Consider the following 16,359-nt stretch of genomic DNA (forward strand, 5'->3'; position numbering starts at 1 on the left):
CTTTCTTCTTTTTGAAACAGGGTTTTTGTGAAGGAAGAACCACTGACTGAAAGATCCTGGCAGCCCATTCATAGATTTCCACTTCTTCAGACTGTGACTCAACGTGCTGGATATGATTTTTAGAGAAAGAAAAAAAAAATAAGGAAATTTTAGGGGAAAGATTCAACCTACACAAAGCAAGGGGGGAAATACTGAGTCTGATAGAGCAAATATCTTTACAATGGAAAACTTTTCTTCTGCCATCAATAAAACCAGTGTGTTATTATATATGCTGTGCTGTTTGACTTGCCTCTTGTTTCCTTGTTGATCTGGCATTAGCCCCACACTAATTGCCATCTACCAAACATCCTGTGGAAGCCTTTCCCTATAATTACATACTATACTGACTGCATAGCTTACAGTATTTTCTGTTAATACAACCTGAAGCCAAATAGCAGTTATTAGTATGGTAACAGCTATCAAATATGGCAGAAGAATGAAAAGCTAGGCTTGTAGTTTCTAGTACCCTCACAGTTTTTACAGATGTAATGGAATAGCAGGCATACCCTTTCATTTACATTTCAGTTGTGTTCTTAGGATGTATTTGGTTGCAAGTCACAAAGAAGCCATCTCACAGCCCTGGATCACAGATGGGTATTGACTGACCCACCACATGACTATGTCTTCCGTGTTTCAGGATTGACTTAATTTAGTGATGCATATCCCAGAAATGCTATGAAAGATTGATTTTTGTATCTCTCATTTCTGATTTCCCTGCGATCGGCTTCTGTCTAGAACAGACTTGCCACATTTGACCCCAGATGGTACCTGGGAATTCCCACTGTGTAGGTGAGGGCTACCCAGTGAAGTGTGTTTAGAAGACGAAGCTGAGGCCACATGTATTGCATTGGACAGTTTGTCTTCTTGTAACTAGAAACTCTACCAGTGTGTTAGGCTTGAGTCTCACAGCTTTAGAAGGAGGAGTCAGTGGGTGGATTGGAGGCAGAGCTTATGCACCTGATCGACAGCCTCCTGAGAGGAGAGGACGGTGTTCTGGAGAAGCTAATGACAGTTACCTTAGCTACAAATTCTTCATTCAGTGGACAGCTTGCTTGCTTGCTTTATTTTTCTTTTATTGGATATTTTATTTACATTTCAAATGTTATCCCCTTTCCTGGTTTCCCCTCCAGAGACCTTGTATCCTGTCCCCCTCCCCCTGCTTCAATGAGGGTGCTCCCCCCACCCCACCACTTCCTCCCTCCTCCTAACCCTGGCATTCCCCTACACTGGGACATCAAGTCTTCAGAGGACCAAGGGCCTCTCCTGTTGATGCCAGACAATGCCATCCTCTGCTACATATGCTGCAGGAGCCATGGGTCCCTTCAGGTGTACTCTTTTATTGGTGGTTTAGTCCCTGGGAGTTCTGAGGTATCTGGTTGGTTGATATTGTTGTTCTTCCTATGGGATTGCAAACCCCTTCAGCTCCTCCAATCCTTTCTCTTAACTCCTCCATTGGGGACCCTATTCTCAGACCAGTGGTTGTCTGTGAGCATCTGCCTCTGTATTTGTGAGACAGCTATATCAGGCTCCTGGCAGCATGTACTTTTTGGCATCAGCAAGTGTCTGGGTTTGGTGACTCTATATGGGATGGATTCCCCAGGTGGGACAGTCTCTGGATGGCCTTTCCTTCAGTCTCTGCTCTATACTTTGTCTCTGTATTTCGTCCTATATTTTGTTCCCCCTTCTAAAAAGGACTGAAGCATCTGCATTTTGGTCATCCTTCTTGAGCTTTCTGTGCCTGTAAATTGTACCTTGGGTATTGTGGTTGTGGGTCTCAGTGAGTGCATACCATCTGTGTTTTTGGTGATTGGGTTACCTCACTCAGGAAGGCATTGTTTTCGATAGCTGAGTAGTACTCCCATCGTGTAGATGTACCACAGTTTCTGTGGTACTCGGCATACCTGGCAGCATCTCCTGCAGTGGGCGGTTTTCTTATCATACCAGCTGGAAGCCAGAGTGATCAATTAAATGGAGGATTGAGGAGGGAGGATTGAGGAGAGAGGAAGAGAAGAAAGGAGGGAAATGAAAGTGGAGAACTTAGATTCTCTCATGACCTACACACTCTTTGTTTTTAACCCACCCTTGCTTGTGGATGTGACTGGCAATACCTTTTGGCTTTTATTCCTGGATATCACAGTGGGGTAGGTCTGAATTCTGATTGTCATATTAAAGATTTCCAAATGACTTTGATGTGTGTCTACAGGCTGCCCACAGTAGTTTTGAAGTTTGAAAACTTAATAAGGTTAGAGGCAGAAGAACTTAGGAAACTGAGAGCATTTAGAGTAGGGTTCTTGGACTTACTCTGTTTTGACCCCTTTCTTCCTGAATATTTGAATACAGGTATATAAGTCAAACATTCACTGACAAATATTTTATAATAATTCTTTGGGATACATATTCATTTTACCATTAAATATATAGGTGAATTTATATACTACTGTGATGAGTCAATATTTAAAGATGTAATCTTAACTGGATATGTGATTTTTCGTAGGATATAGAGCATCTTTGGTATTTTTCCAGCTTGGTTAATATATTAATTTATAACTGTCAATGCTAAGACTACCACTTTGCATAAATACATATTACAGAATGGCAGTCTTTTTAGGGCCATTTCATAAAGCAGTGGAAATATTGCTATGATCCCAAACCAAAGTTGATTTAATGATTTTAAAAATAATAAGTGTAAAATTTAAAGTATTATATATGTAATATATTATACACTGTGTCAATACACATGGATAAGTGCTGTCTGGCCCGCCTCAGAGTCACTGAGCGTATTTTGATTTTGTACTAATATTAGGCCAATGAGCATTCAGAAACCTACTGTTCCTAGAGGTTTATAACCCTCTCATTCACTGTCACAACACTGTATAGGGTTGTAAACCACAGTTGTAGTATATCCAAAAGATACACTATTTCCATAATTAGACTATTACCTTTCAACAGAAAACTTTGTGTGTTTGCGTGTGTATTAAATACACTACAATTCCTTAACATGTTATGCTAGAAATCTCTGCCAAGGTATTTCAGGCACAGACACCACAGAGTATGCATGAAAGGTGTGTGTTTCAAAAGAAGGCTTCATTGCAGTTACACAGTACATGGGTAAGTGCTTCCAGGCATGCCTTAAATTCCTATTTGGCCACTGAGTATTCAGAACCCTACTGTTTCCGGATTGATTACAACCCTCTCATTCCTTGCTGCAATCTTGTATGGGGTTGTGAAGCCCGGTTGGAGAACCTGTGGTTTAGAAAACTGCATCTTTGTCCTTAGCTGGGGATGACAGTACTAATACAGAGCTCATCTGTCATAGATACTCCATAGAAGGCAATCATGTTAACTGGTAATTACCATTCCTTATTAGTTCATAAGAATATTATTGACATTTAACATTTGAGTTGACCCAAAGACACGAAGAAAAGTTCAAATTGTCATAAGAAATCAGCCTAACTTACTGACTGCTGGAGGACACTTGTAGGCACTAAAGAATGGGTGTCTATTTCTGACATAACAAAGCGTATTTGGATGAATATATCTACTTTATTTCCGATGTGACTTTTTGCTATTTAGGGCAGCTGTAGGCTTAGATGTGTAATTGATGTGTGTATTAATAATCACTGGTATTGCCAAGGCTTTTCTGTGTCCAGACCAATGCAACAGATTGTTGATTTAAAAGTTCTAATTTTTACCACAGCTCTGGGAAGCATGGATTACTGTTTGTATTCCACAGTATAGTAGGAGATGGCCTCTGGAAAGTTAAGTCAACTTACCAAGGCCACAGAGTAGAAGTGTTGGATAGAGCGAAGTTCCAAAACAGATAAGTCACAGGAAACCACCTCCACTGTCAGGGTGCCAAGATGATTTTACATGCCCCCCTTTCCCCAGGTTTAGTTTGGCATGGTTATAGACTCTTCTGCCATGTTGATAGCTGTGATGGCTACCAACTTGACTACATCTGAAATTGACTAAAATTTAAAAATGGAGGGCACACCAGTGAGGGATATTTTGCTTAATTTAAAGTAGGAAGGTCCAGATCTTGTGCTGGGAAGATCTTGTGCTACTTCTTTGGGATTCCAGCACATACTGAAGACCAGCAAGGACATTCAGTCTTGTGCACTGAACAACTTCTATATTCTTGGACTTTCCATTCATAACCAGCCATTGTTTGCATTAGTTGGGCCACAGCCTATTAAGTCATTATAAATTCTCTAAGTCTGTGAGCTCTGCTTCTCTAGAGAACCCTGACTAACACAGTAGCACCGTAGATTCATTTTAAGTTTGTCTTGCATACTGAGCGATGCTTTTCACTGTTTTCCTTCTGACTCCCAAGCAGATCGGCTTTTCTCCTACGGCTCTTTCTCCTCACCTGCATTGCGTCTCCTCTCCTCTCTTCAGTTTTCCTTGTTTCAAACCTCTGCTTTCCCTTCGACTTTTCACATTTGTATTCTTAGCTCAGGTTGTTCTTTCCCTACCAATGCAGAGTATCTGTAGTTTAAACACCTTTCGTATGAATTTACTCAGTAAACATTTATTAAGTGCTGTGTTCTGGACATTGTGCTGCAGTCAACCTTATCGCAGGCTTCAGAGAGTTCATGGTCAAGTTCCCTTCGTTACTCTGTTTTATACAATATCTGTGTGCTATACTTTTCATGTTCCATTTATTTATCAGAACTTCATTTCTTTAATGTAATTTTTATTAACCTCCATTTTTTAAACTCTTAAAACTACAATATTACTTTATTATTTTATGTTTACTACTTTTTAAAAAATATTCCTTTCAATTTTAGGATGTTTTCACCTACAGGTAGGAGTGTTATTTTTCTAAAGAAAGTTATGGTCAAGGCATGAGGAAACAGGTTGAATCTCTAAAATTTTGCCATTTTCCCAACTAGAACCTAGCCTAAGGCGTGGTTAGGATTGTGGAGAAACAACATTGAGCTAATAAGGAAAACTAAGCGGTAAGAGGTGCCAAGAGATGGCTTAATATGTTCTCTTTCTAAGCCATTTACTAAGTGTGGTTTGTGGTTTTGACCATAGGACTTGACTTCCACTTCCTTCCTCCCTGTTTAAACTTTCACTTCTGTTTACAGGAGACTGAGACTGTGGGCAGGCTGCCCTTGTCCTGGATAGGAGAAGTTTGTAGTGTACTTCATCTTCCAGCCTTAGGTCACAGTGAAAACACCCCAAAGCTCACTGTATCTATGTTTCCTATAGAGTTTCTTACTTCTCTTAGGAGCCTGAGTTTGTGACTTTACCAACACGCCCTAACTAATCCCATACCATTTCCCCGGGGCACAGAGGAAGGAAATAAAAACTTGGCACATGTAGCCAAGGAGCCAGACACTTGCCAGCATTAGCCTTCGGCACACACTGAACCACGAGACCATATCCTATGTAAGCAAGGTAAGGGTTTGGTGGGTAGGAGGTTTTATAATACTGTTACCCTCTAGCAGTCTTGATCAGGTTCATTTTTTTCTGCCAGTTTCAGAATTAAAAGAAGGAAAATACAGTAGACAGGAACAGAGAGAATCAGGTAGTAGTTGAAGAAAGACTTTTATTGGGGTGAGAAATACATACATATAGCAAACACACAAAGAAAAAGATCCCCTTGACCCCCCACTCCCAAAAAAAAAAATAATAATAATAACTGCTGCTGCTGCTGCGCTGCTGAGAAACTGAAAAATCCAGTCTCCTCTTGAGGGCTGGAGTTTCTCAAGTCCCCAAAGATTTTTCCTCCCAAATTTTAGGGTTGATCAGAAAGACAGAATGGCCTACAACTGTTGTATAAGATGTCCTTGAACTTACTAAGCTAGACCTTCAACAGGAACCCAACTGGCAGGAGAAAAAGACTACAAGGCCTTTGTTTTAAGCTGTGAGATTTTTGTAAGTCAGAAGGGTGAGGAGGAAGCCAGCCATCTTGGAATTTCACCACCTTTTGTTAACCTAGCCATGGCCTCCCCTTCCCTATCAGTCTGCCTACCAGAAAAATCTAACTCCTAGTTGCTCAACTCTAAATATATCTTCAGTTTCTTTACTCTTTTTGAAAGTAAAAACTGTCTGAGATACTATTCTTTAATCTACCATTCCAGGAATATCTTGAATTAAAATACTGAAGACCAAAGTGTTCATTAGCATGTTTGTAGAAAGAAAAAGGCAAGGTCACAGGTGCTAAATATAGCTTTGTATATGCAGGAAAAACACAGGGCTATCTCAGTTATTATGACTACCGAAGTTAAACATTGGGTTTTGTGTCATAGTTTACACAATTTGAAAGTGAAAAAAATCAGTTAATGGAAGTGGTAACTCAGAGAGAGTTCTGTTCTACATACCCCAGTGGAAACTTTTGGGGCTCAGCGCCACTGAATATTCGACAGATGGTGAGGGACGCAGGGTTAATAGAGATGCATCTGGCCCAGTGTCTGCACTTAAGGGGTCGCTCACTCCCCACAGCGGACAGTCTGTACAGCATGGCCTTTTCTGACATCCCATGAAGGGGTTTTCTTGCTATATTTTTCATCTGTCCTCTTTTCAAACAACAGCTCATTTTATTAATTACAAGGTATATTAGTTATCTAATGGAACAGAAGAGCTAGAATGAATATATATTAAATATATTAAAATAGTACATGTATCCAAAGGGGATTTATTAGACTCTCTTAGAGGATATGATCCAGGTCGTCCGAAAGTGGCGTCTCACACTGGAGAGGCAGAGAGTCGAGGACTTGGTCTGTCTACAGGGCTGGACATCTCACCAGTCCCAGTGTGGCTCTGGTGATGTGGGGAATTCTTGGAGAGCTGTTTGTCATTAATCTATTTTGGATTCCCAAAGAAATTGGTTATAATCTCAGAGGAGAGATGCTATAGCAACAGGATAGATGGACTTAGGCAAGAGGCAAAGGTTCTTTTTACCATGCCCCATTGTAGGCTTGCATTTTTGTCAACCATAATTTTAAGATGGGTTCTTTAGAAATTGTTCTTTGGAGCGAATCCCATCTGCATTGTCAGAAATTCATCACAGGATCAGCAGCGGCAGCTCGAGCCGCTCACACACACTTCCTGAATATACCAGCAGTTCAGTTCAGTACTGTTGGGTAACAGACATGAGTCAGCGGAGGTGGCACGACAATGCAGAAACAACCAGCGTCTGTTAAATCAGTGTGAGGCAGTGGGGTAACCAGGACCTATAGGGCTGCCAGGAGAAGTTCTCTGCCTGTGCCTTAATGAAGTGAAGGTCACCCGAGACACAGGATGGACTGCAGCGCTAGCTGTGCAAGCCTCCCATCACTGGTCCCTCCAAACAACATGTCCTCCCTGTGTATTGCCTCACCACATGAATTTCTTAGCAAAACTCCACGTGAGCCCATACCAGATGACATCACTCTCCAATCAGCTGAGCAGACGCAGCAAAAAAGCCACCAGAACACCACCAGAAATTTTTGGTGCATTTCTCTCTCTGCGATATAAGGTGAACCAATACATGCATGTTGTTAGTGAGGAATCCTTCACCATGCATCCTTTAGCAACACATCCTCTCACCTTTGTCTCCTTCATGTGTTTGCCCCAGCAAAACATCATCCAGCACAACTGATTTTCCAAAGAAACCTTGAATTTCCACTTCCCCGTATTATCTGGACAACCACCAGAAGATGGAACCCAGATTTAGGGTGAGTCTTCTTATTCACATGCCTGGTTAGAAGAATGCCCCACAGCTTGGGTTTTATTTGATCTCATCAAGTTGGCAACCACCATTAGCCACTGCTCTGTGTCTCTTGTCAAGAGTGCTGAACCCTAATGTCCGAAAGTTTCCATTGACACCATTCTTAGTTCGTACTTGAAGGGACTGAAGTGAAGGAATACAGAGATTTGTCTCAGGCCACTGGGGCCAACCTTTATAAAAGTGTGTGAGAGGCTAGCTGCCCGGCTTTGGGAAATTATATTTTTTTAAATAATTTTTCTTAATTAATTACCTTAGTTATTCTGCCCTAAGCAAAAGTACCCTCGAGGGGCTGGAGGGATTGCTCCTGTTGCCCTCCCCGTGTGTAACTCCAGCTTCAGGAGACCTGTTGCTCTCTCTTAGTGTCTGCAGACACCCATACATGTGGCATACACCATATAACACACACACACACACACACACACACACACACACACACACACACACACACACGCCCCAAACCTTTAAAAAATGTATCTTTGTGAAAGAGTAGGAATAATACCCCTTTTTACATATTTTGCATTCTTTGGGAATTTCATACATGTATATGATGTATTTTCATCATAACTGCTTCCTTTTCCCCCTAACTCCTGCCAGCCATACTCCCGTGATCCCTCCCGCCAATTTCATGGCCATTTTTTTTTTTTAATTTATTAAATCCAGCTAGTGCTGCCAGTATCAGTATCTGTAGGGCTATCTATTGGAGCATAGACTGCCTGTCTTGTGTAGAATTGTTTTTAAATAGCTATTTTATGTCAGGTAGCTTGAAAGGAAACATCCATCATTAGCAAGGTTTTTAAATGCCTTGGGTTTGTAAGCAAAGAACACAATTTAAAGGATTAGAATGTATTCTAACTTCAGATGGCTCATTGACCACAAAAGATTCAGTTTGTACAAGTCTAAGTGTTTGCAGGATTCCTGCGTATGCTTAGAAGAGAACCACAGGGCATGGGCTCATCTCTTCATCTGAAATAGTTAAAACATAGGAAATGTTGCACTCAAGTTACTAGGTACCAGGCAAGGACACAGGGGTCTTAGAAAACAGAGACCAGATGGGTCCCAAATGGTCCAGATGGCTGCTTGGAGAGAAGTCCAGGACAGTGGAGTACTGCGGGGGGACCCAGGAAATACTACTATCTCAGAGATGGGAATGGTGGTGGGTGTTAGGAAGAACTGTATGACAAATAGCATAAAAGGCTCTCCACCCTAAAGGTAACACTGGGAACTGTACTGTCAGGAGCTGTGTCCATAGAGTCTCACCAACATGACTGCCTGAATGTGAGCTGAGCAAGGTCAGTATGCTTTACATTCCCATTAAGTTCAAGGCCGAAAGTCATCATCCCTTGTGAGGACAGATGTTTCCCACACGTCATGTTAGCAGGTGTGGTAGTAGTCACCTTATGGTGTCAGTTTGCATTTCCTTAATGGCTAATGATAATTGTAGTCATTGCTTAGTTGTTATTTCTAGTGACTTTTGGACATTTTCAGTATGTTGAGAATTCTCTACATATTCTCTTTTATCAGATATGTAAATATTTTTAATTCTTATCCATATGAAGATTTTAGGTCTCAAAACTGATCACAAGGCTGTTAATATTTCTTTTACGTTAAGAGTTGCATAACTTACATTACATTTATTATCTTCTCACTTCCTTAATAGTATTTCCTAAGACAGATTCTTAATTCAGGATATGTACAATTTAACTGTTTGTTCTTTTGTGGATTGTTCATTGGTGTTACATCTGAGAACTCTGTGGAGACCAGCATCACAGAAACACACACACACACACACACACACACACACACACACACACACACACACACACACACACACACAGCTGGAACTCTGAGTTTGAGGACAGTAAGTTCTGTCACTAAATATGTGTGTGTGTGTGTGTGTGTGTGTGTGTGTGTGTGTATGTATACACAATATTTACATTATATATAATGTTCTAGGCCAGCCGGCACCTAGGTCTATATAGTGAGACCCTAAGAGGATAAAAAGTTAAACCTTTGCCGTTGCTCATTCTACCCATACTTCTTTACCCATGACAGTGAAAACATGTTCATATTTGTGTTTGCATATGAGTCACTCATATTTTAATCTGTGATAGTTCCCAAATGAAAACAACACAGTGTTCATTAACATGCAGAATGTATAAACAAATTGAGGCTATCTATAAATGAAATGTAAAATAAAAGGAATTTTAAAAAGCAATAAAGAGGAATGAACCACTGAGGACCACACCACCTTGGATGAATCTCAAAATAACTATGCTAAGTAAAGGAGGTCAGAACTCGGAGGTGTCAGGAGACATGCTATATGACTACATTCACAGAAAACTTTATAACTCATGGTGACAAGTGACACACCAGGAAATGGCTGCCAGAGGGAAGAATAAAATAACCAAAGCACATGAAGAAACTTTTTGAACTGTGGGCATGTCAGCTATCTTGTTTTCCTCTGTGTGTATACATATTCATGTACAGATCATCAAATAGTTCTTTCTATGTATTTCCAATGTGTGCTTTTTAAAAATATGTTAGTTAAACCTTTATAAAACTGCTTTAAAAAAGCAGTTGTGATTCTAATGTGGGTTGTTTTCATACCCTTTATATAACTTATTAAGATAATATCAAACTCTACTCATTTGAAAAATTAAGTTATAATGATTCTATCTTCAGTGGACTGTGGAAAAAAAAACCAATGACAACAATAACCCTCCTTGGTAGGACAGTTAAACAATTAAAAGTAAATTGTTACTTTCATATTTAATCCTTGATTTAGGGAGAATATATAAACTGCTATAATTATTGTCATTTTCATCCAGTTACTTTAGATTTTTACAATATTTTTTCTATTCTCTCTCTCTGTCTCTATCTCCATGTGTGTGTATGCACATGTGTGTGTACGTGTGTGTGTGTGTACGTGTGTGTGTGTGTGTGTGTGTGTGTGTGTGTGTATACATCTAGATTTTTCTATGGTTAATCTTAAGTTCACCAGTAGATCTAGGCACTTTTCTTTTTAAACAATCCCTCCTTTCTTTCTTAAATAGAAAGTCATCATCTATTTGAGGCCTTCCTAGTTGTTTCTCAGTGTTTGTTTTTAGATTCAAATGTTAACAGACATAGTTCAGGTATCTATTTTTTCCCTAATAGGCTAAGTGTTTTGAATCTCATGGAACTTTTTAAATTCTTGGGAAAATACAGTTCATGTGCCAATAGCCATAATATTTTTACCATATTCTAAAATTTTCAAAATTTCACATGGTATGGCTTTAAATATGATGTAATTTCTTCCTATTTTCATATTACATATACACTACAGAAAAATACCACACTGAACATTCATATAGAAACACTGACATTCCATCCAAAATCTTCTGAAACTATTCTTCAAGATTTATTCGTACACAGAATAAATGCCCACTTGGTCTTAACATGTTGCACCAGCTTCTAAAATAATAAAACTTATGGACTCAAAAGACAAGTGTGATAAACACAGGTTGAAATTTCTATAGCCATTTTGTATAAAGCACTCAATTTTCACATGAGCCTCATTGGCTCTTCCTGAAATCAGTGTATCATAAGAAATAAGAAATAGCTGTTGTGTACAGTAGTCCCTATTGACCTTCTTTGTATCCCCTTAAAACTTTGAGAAAGTCATTTCTTTATCTTCCTGGTAATAAGCTGAAGTGATCTGAGGACACATGGTTAGAAATAGATCTTGGGCTGGCTGGGTTAACGATTTAGTCATCTCCTAAAGTGACTTCTTCCATGAATTAATTTAATTAATGCAGCAAATACAGACAAAAATTGTGCCATATGTTACAAATAAGCTGTTTGTATGAAACCAAATATATTTAGCAGAAATTGCTCCATTTTAGTACAATTTATACCACTTCCTGGGACTTAATCGTTGGAATCCTCATGGGCACAGTTCATAGGGTATCAGAGTCACCGTCTCTTTCTTGGTTGGGATTTTTGTTATTTTTGTTGATATTTTCACTTTTGAATTAGAGCCTGTGCCACACTCTGGACACAGATAAAAGAAAATGATATTGTCAGAATAACAGTCCGGTGTTGCAGTGGGAATGCTTGTGGATCCTCTTAGATGTCCTTGTACAATTGGGATGCCTTTTGACTGTGTATGTATGTATATATATATATATATATATATATATATATATATATATATATATATATATATGCTTTTAGTCTGGAACAGCGCCCATCAATCTTATGTTAAGTGCTTGAGTCACAAACCTTGGCTGTTGAGAGGCTGTAGGAGTGTGAGGAGCTGGAGTCTAGCTGGAGGAGGTGGGCCATTAGAGGCATGCATGGGCAGAACGTTGGACCGTTCATCCCTGCCTCTTCTTTCATTTCCTATCCTCATTCTTCATGGCCCAGCCGTGGTGTTCTGCCTTGCCACAGACCCATAGCAGTAGAGTCAAACAGCACGCAGACTGAAACCTTGAGCCCAAATAACCCTTCTATCTTTTTAATTTCATTTATTTCAGTTCTTCATACAGAGGTGGGAAGCTGAATTACACACATTGCCCATGTCTGCTTTCTCAGCACCGTTTTTCACTCTTTCTAACCATGCCAACCAAACAACCAACCAACCAACCAACCAACAAAAACCCAACAATAACAACAGCAACAGCAGCAACAACAATAACACCACCACCACCAAGGAAATCCAGATATTTTTATTTCTTTCAGAGAGACATGAAAACAGTAACTCCTCTTAGCCTCTCTCCTGCAGTCTGAGTACTGGCTGTCTGTAGGCAGTTGATATGGAGGGAGATAAAGGCCTACTCTCTAGAGTTCCTCTGGCTAGCTTGTCTGGCAGCATTAGAAGGGCCTAGGGAAATGTCCTGAGGTATCTATGTATATTCTTTCTTTGGGACAGTTTGTCCTGAGGTTTCCTGTTGCTGTGATAAAATATACAGCCAAGTTAAGGAGGGAAGGGTTTGTTTCGGCTTGGAGTTTCAGGAATCTGGGCATGTGCTGCAGTGTTGTCTCCTAATCATGCAGTTTAAAGAGGAAGACAGCATTCACAGCAGTAATGAGGAGTGAGGGCTTTGTCACTTCTTGGCTTTGTGAATTTAATCCAATAGCCTCATCTTTCAAACTTTATTCCCTTGGTATCCAAAGCTGCCTGATTCTGGTTTTTACTGCTGACAAATAACTTCACAGAGGCCATCATCTGTATGACTATTGATACCAAAACCAAACAAACTAACTGATAGTCATATCTATACACCATTAAGTGGTCAAGCAAGCCCAAATTCACAGAATATCGTTTAAACCACACCAGTGACCAAGTATGTTCCTTTTCTAACTAATAAGGCCATTGGCTCTTAATGCTCTCTCTTCATTTCTAGATTATCATCGAGGTACCCTGTCTGGCCTTTTCACATCCATTTAAGACATTCTCCTTCTTCACAACCTCCCTTGCTGGGCAAAGCCCACTTTTCTTAAGCCATTGACATTTTACACCACGTAGTCAGATTGTATTCTGTTCACTGTGCTTCTAGTTTCTGTATGTGATATTTGGACATCTGAGGATTTACTGACAGGGAAAATTGCTGGATTAATAACTGCTGTTAATAAATGCTGTCCATTGCTGGGTTAATAACAGACCATATTGAGTTTGTCTTTTATTTTTGAATTGGCCCGGCTAAAGCCCACTTAACCTTTCAGAAACGCTAACCCTCTATCCTAAATGCTCCAAAGCACTCATTTTCTCGGCAAGGACTGTGCTCGTAGTTTGACCTGCTCTGCTCTTCTCCTCTCGGTGCTGCTGTTGTGCCCCCTTCAGTCGCTTCTTCGGTGAGTTGGCCCCTTAGTGTTTCATGTTGTGAGTCCTGCGAAGGTGAATGCGTGGACCTCATTTCTGTCTTCTTTGTTATTTCTGTCTGTCCACCCTGGTAATCTTGCTTTTGGTCTTGGTTCAGTTCGAGCATGAGGTAAGCATGCATCTAGCATGAGGCAAGTGTGCAGTGAGCGTGCGATGAGCATGCAGTGGCCATTTTTGTTCTTCCTTGTCTTTGTCCATTTTTCACTTTTGGTCTGGATTCATCCTGGGTACCTGACATAGGGACTGGTTTCCAAGGTTGTAGTACCAGGGATTGGCTCCGAAATTCCTTTTCCTTCCTGGGTACACACACCATCCAGCATAAGGCCTTGAACTCCACCTGAGGGAGTCCCCTGCTTAGAACACTGACTTTCGTTGTCTCTTTTGTCATATTGTCACATCAGTTCGTTTGTTTCCTCTGTGCTTGCTGTCATCATGGATTCTCTCCCCTCTACCATCAAGGAAGCCTAGATTAGGGCTCTGAAAACCCTTCTGGTTACTTGTGGTCTCAAGGTTAAGACTCATGATCTGGGCCAATTTTGGGAGGAGGCTGCTATATTGGCCCCCTGTATATCCCCAGAGAACATGTAGGAACCTGACCTCTAGATGCATGTTCTCTTCCTTGCCGGAAAATATGAGGTACAGTCTGGTATTATCCCTCCCTTGTTCTTTGTCTCCATCCTCCTTGCAGTCATTGCCAGTCTTAAGAATTCTTCTCCAGAGGAAGTGTTGGCTGCCCATAACAAACACTGCCAGGATCAGGCTAAAACTCACCTTTCCTTTACTGACTCCATCTTGCTTTCTCCAGGAAAACAGGTTGACTTTAGCCATGAGGATGAGGATGTCTCTGCTCCAGCCCTCCAGCAGTCAGGCTCCAAGCTGGCCTCTAGTGTCACTGTCCAAAGGCCCTCACTAGCCCTTCTGCTCTGGCTCCATTGGATGTACCTGGTGTGATCTAGGGGGACTTTGTCTTCTAGCAGTCTTCCAGTAGTCATTGCTACAATGCCTGTCAGTCATGCTGGACTGCCTCTTCCCCAGGGGCCTCATTCTCCTCAGGTATATCAAGAGGCCTTCCCTGTCAATCTTGGCTCTGATGTGGCAGCTAGTCCCTGGATTCCAACTCCTCTGGCAGATTTGGCACTAATCATAAAAGCTGCCAGTGATTCTGTCCCAGATTCCCCTTAATTTGAACAGGCATCGAAGCAATGAGCCATGCATCTCCAGACCTATTGCGATTGGTATAATCTCCTTAAGGCGGTGCTCAACCCTACTGTTTTCCTTAATTGGAGGGCTGCATATCATGAGTTGGTTGAGAAACAGGCTAGGACTAACCTGGAATATAATCTTAATGTTCCTTTTGACATGCTTACTGCCCATGGACAGGAGGCAGTGAAAGAACCAAAAGAGGACCAGGATATGGAGACATAATTACATACTGTGTCTATTAATTTTTCTTCAGCCTGGGAGGGCTGATGAACTCTGGGCTTTAGTACCCCTGCCCCCACTCCCATTCTCTTACCTGTGGCAGTTAACTCCCCATCCTTCCCTGCTCTTTTCCAATGTGAGTTTGGGTTTGCCCTTCATGGACTTCACATCCACTACTGCTTCGCTTTCCAAGGGTCCCTCAAATGCCCACTTTCACTGGACTACCTATCCCTCAGGTGCACTGCCAGCCTGCACTAGTAATTCCAACATGAGTTTGACATTGGCCAAATTAAGGTCTGACCAGTTCCTAGCAAATCTGGAAAAATCTGCCATCTATGCCCATTGGTGCTACTCACTGAAATGATCCGATTTGAACCTCTTTCCCTCAAATCTTTGCTTCTGTTTGAGAATGAGCTCATTCACCAGGAAATTAGAGATGGTCAGTATTGTCCACAACATAATATTACTGTCCTTCAGACTCTGGTGGATACACTGTAGCCAAAGCTGTGGCCACATTTTGTCATGTGTGCCTCTACAGTCATATCAAAGTAGACATGGCCGTGTGATGGAGAGGTGTAAAATTTGCTGGGGACCACCCGATCATATGATACTTCCAATATCACTCCCTATGTTAATAAGGATCCCATTAAATTCTGATATGACCCCATCATGAACAATTGTTTTCACATGGATTCACATGGTTTTTCTAATTGTCTTGATTTATGCCCCCTTACTCGTCTAAAGGGTGGTCATCTCTTTAATGGAACAATATTAAGAGGCTGTTTGACCCTGCATGGATAGCCACTTATACTATGATGGGAGGAATGGTCATACTAATAATTATTCTGTTTAAGTGTCTCATACAGCATATCTCCAGGCAGCTTTCCATAAATAAGGCAACCCTCCTCCAGGTGCTGATGGCTCTCGAAAATCCCAATTGGAACCCCCTAAGGAAGTGATCAAAGCATGGATGGTAGAGATCTGTGAGACCACCATGTAGGCTGTTCCTTGTCTCCCCCTTGTGTGACTTGCCTCCAGAGTGATATCTCTTTGAGGGCTGGTAGTCAATGACAGGAAAGATTCTGGAAGACAGGACAAGTGAAGACAGGCACAGTACAGTCTACCAGAATCGTCCGAGGTTGGGTCAACAATGTCAATGCAATGGCACCCCAACTCTCGCTAGGCTGTCAAAATTTAAAAAGAACAATGTAGATATGTAGCAGGAACGCAGGACTGCCTCTATGTAAACTCTGGGGCCATTCAGCTGCAGAAGCATCTCCTGCAGGAGGACCTATTTGAGGACTGCCTGAGAGAG

The 16,359-nt window shown here is 41.1% G+C and overlaps 1 protein-coding gene across 4 annotated transcripts in view; it reads left to right on the top strand.

The window, feature by feature from the left end:
* Tdrd3 (tudor domain containing 3) overlaps positions 1-16,359 on the top strand; it is a 162,852-nt gene that overhangs the window by 135,637 nt on the left and 10,856 nt on the right. For 3 of the 4 annotated variants that reach the window (XM_039093361.2, XM_039093365.2, NM_001012043.1), the window contains one exon: positions 21-267. The exons of the other annotated variant lie outside the window; for it this stretch is intronic. The gene's annotated coding sequence lies outside the window, so the exon portion shown is untranslated. Of the gene's footprint in view, positions 1-20; positions 268-16,359 lie in introns of those variants that run through there. 4 annotated transcript variants of the gene reach the window in all.

Source organism: Rattus norvegicus, chromosome 15 (assembly GCF_036323735.1).
Source record: "Rattus norvegicus strain BN/NHsdMcwi chromosome 15, GRCr8, whole genome shotgun sequence".
NCBI classification, from domain to species: Eukaryota; Metazoa; Chordata; class Mammalia; order Rodentia; family Muridae; genus Rattus; species Rattus norvegicus.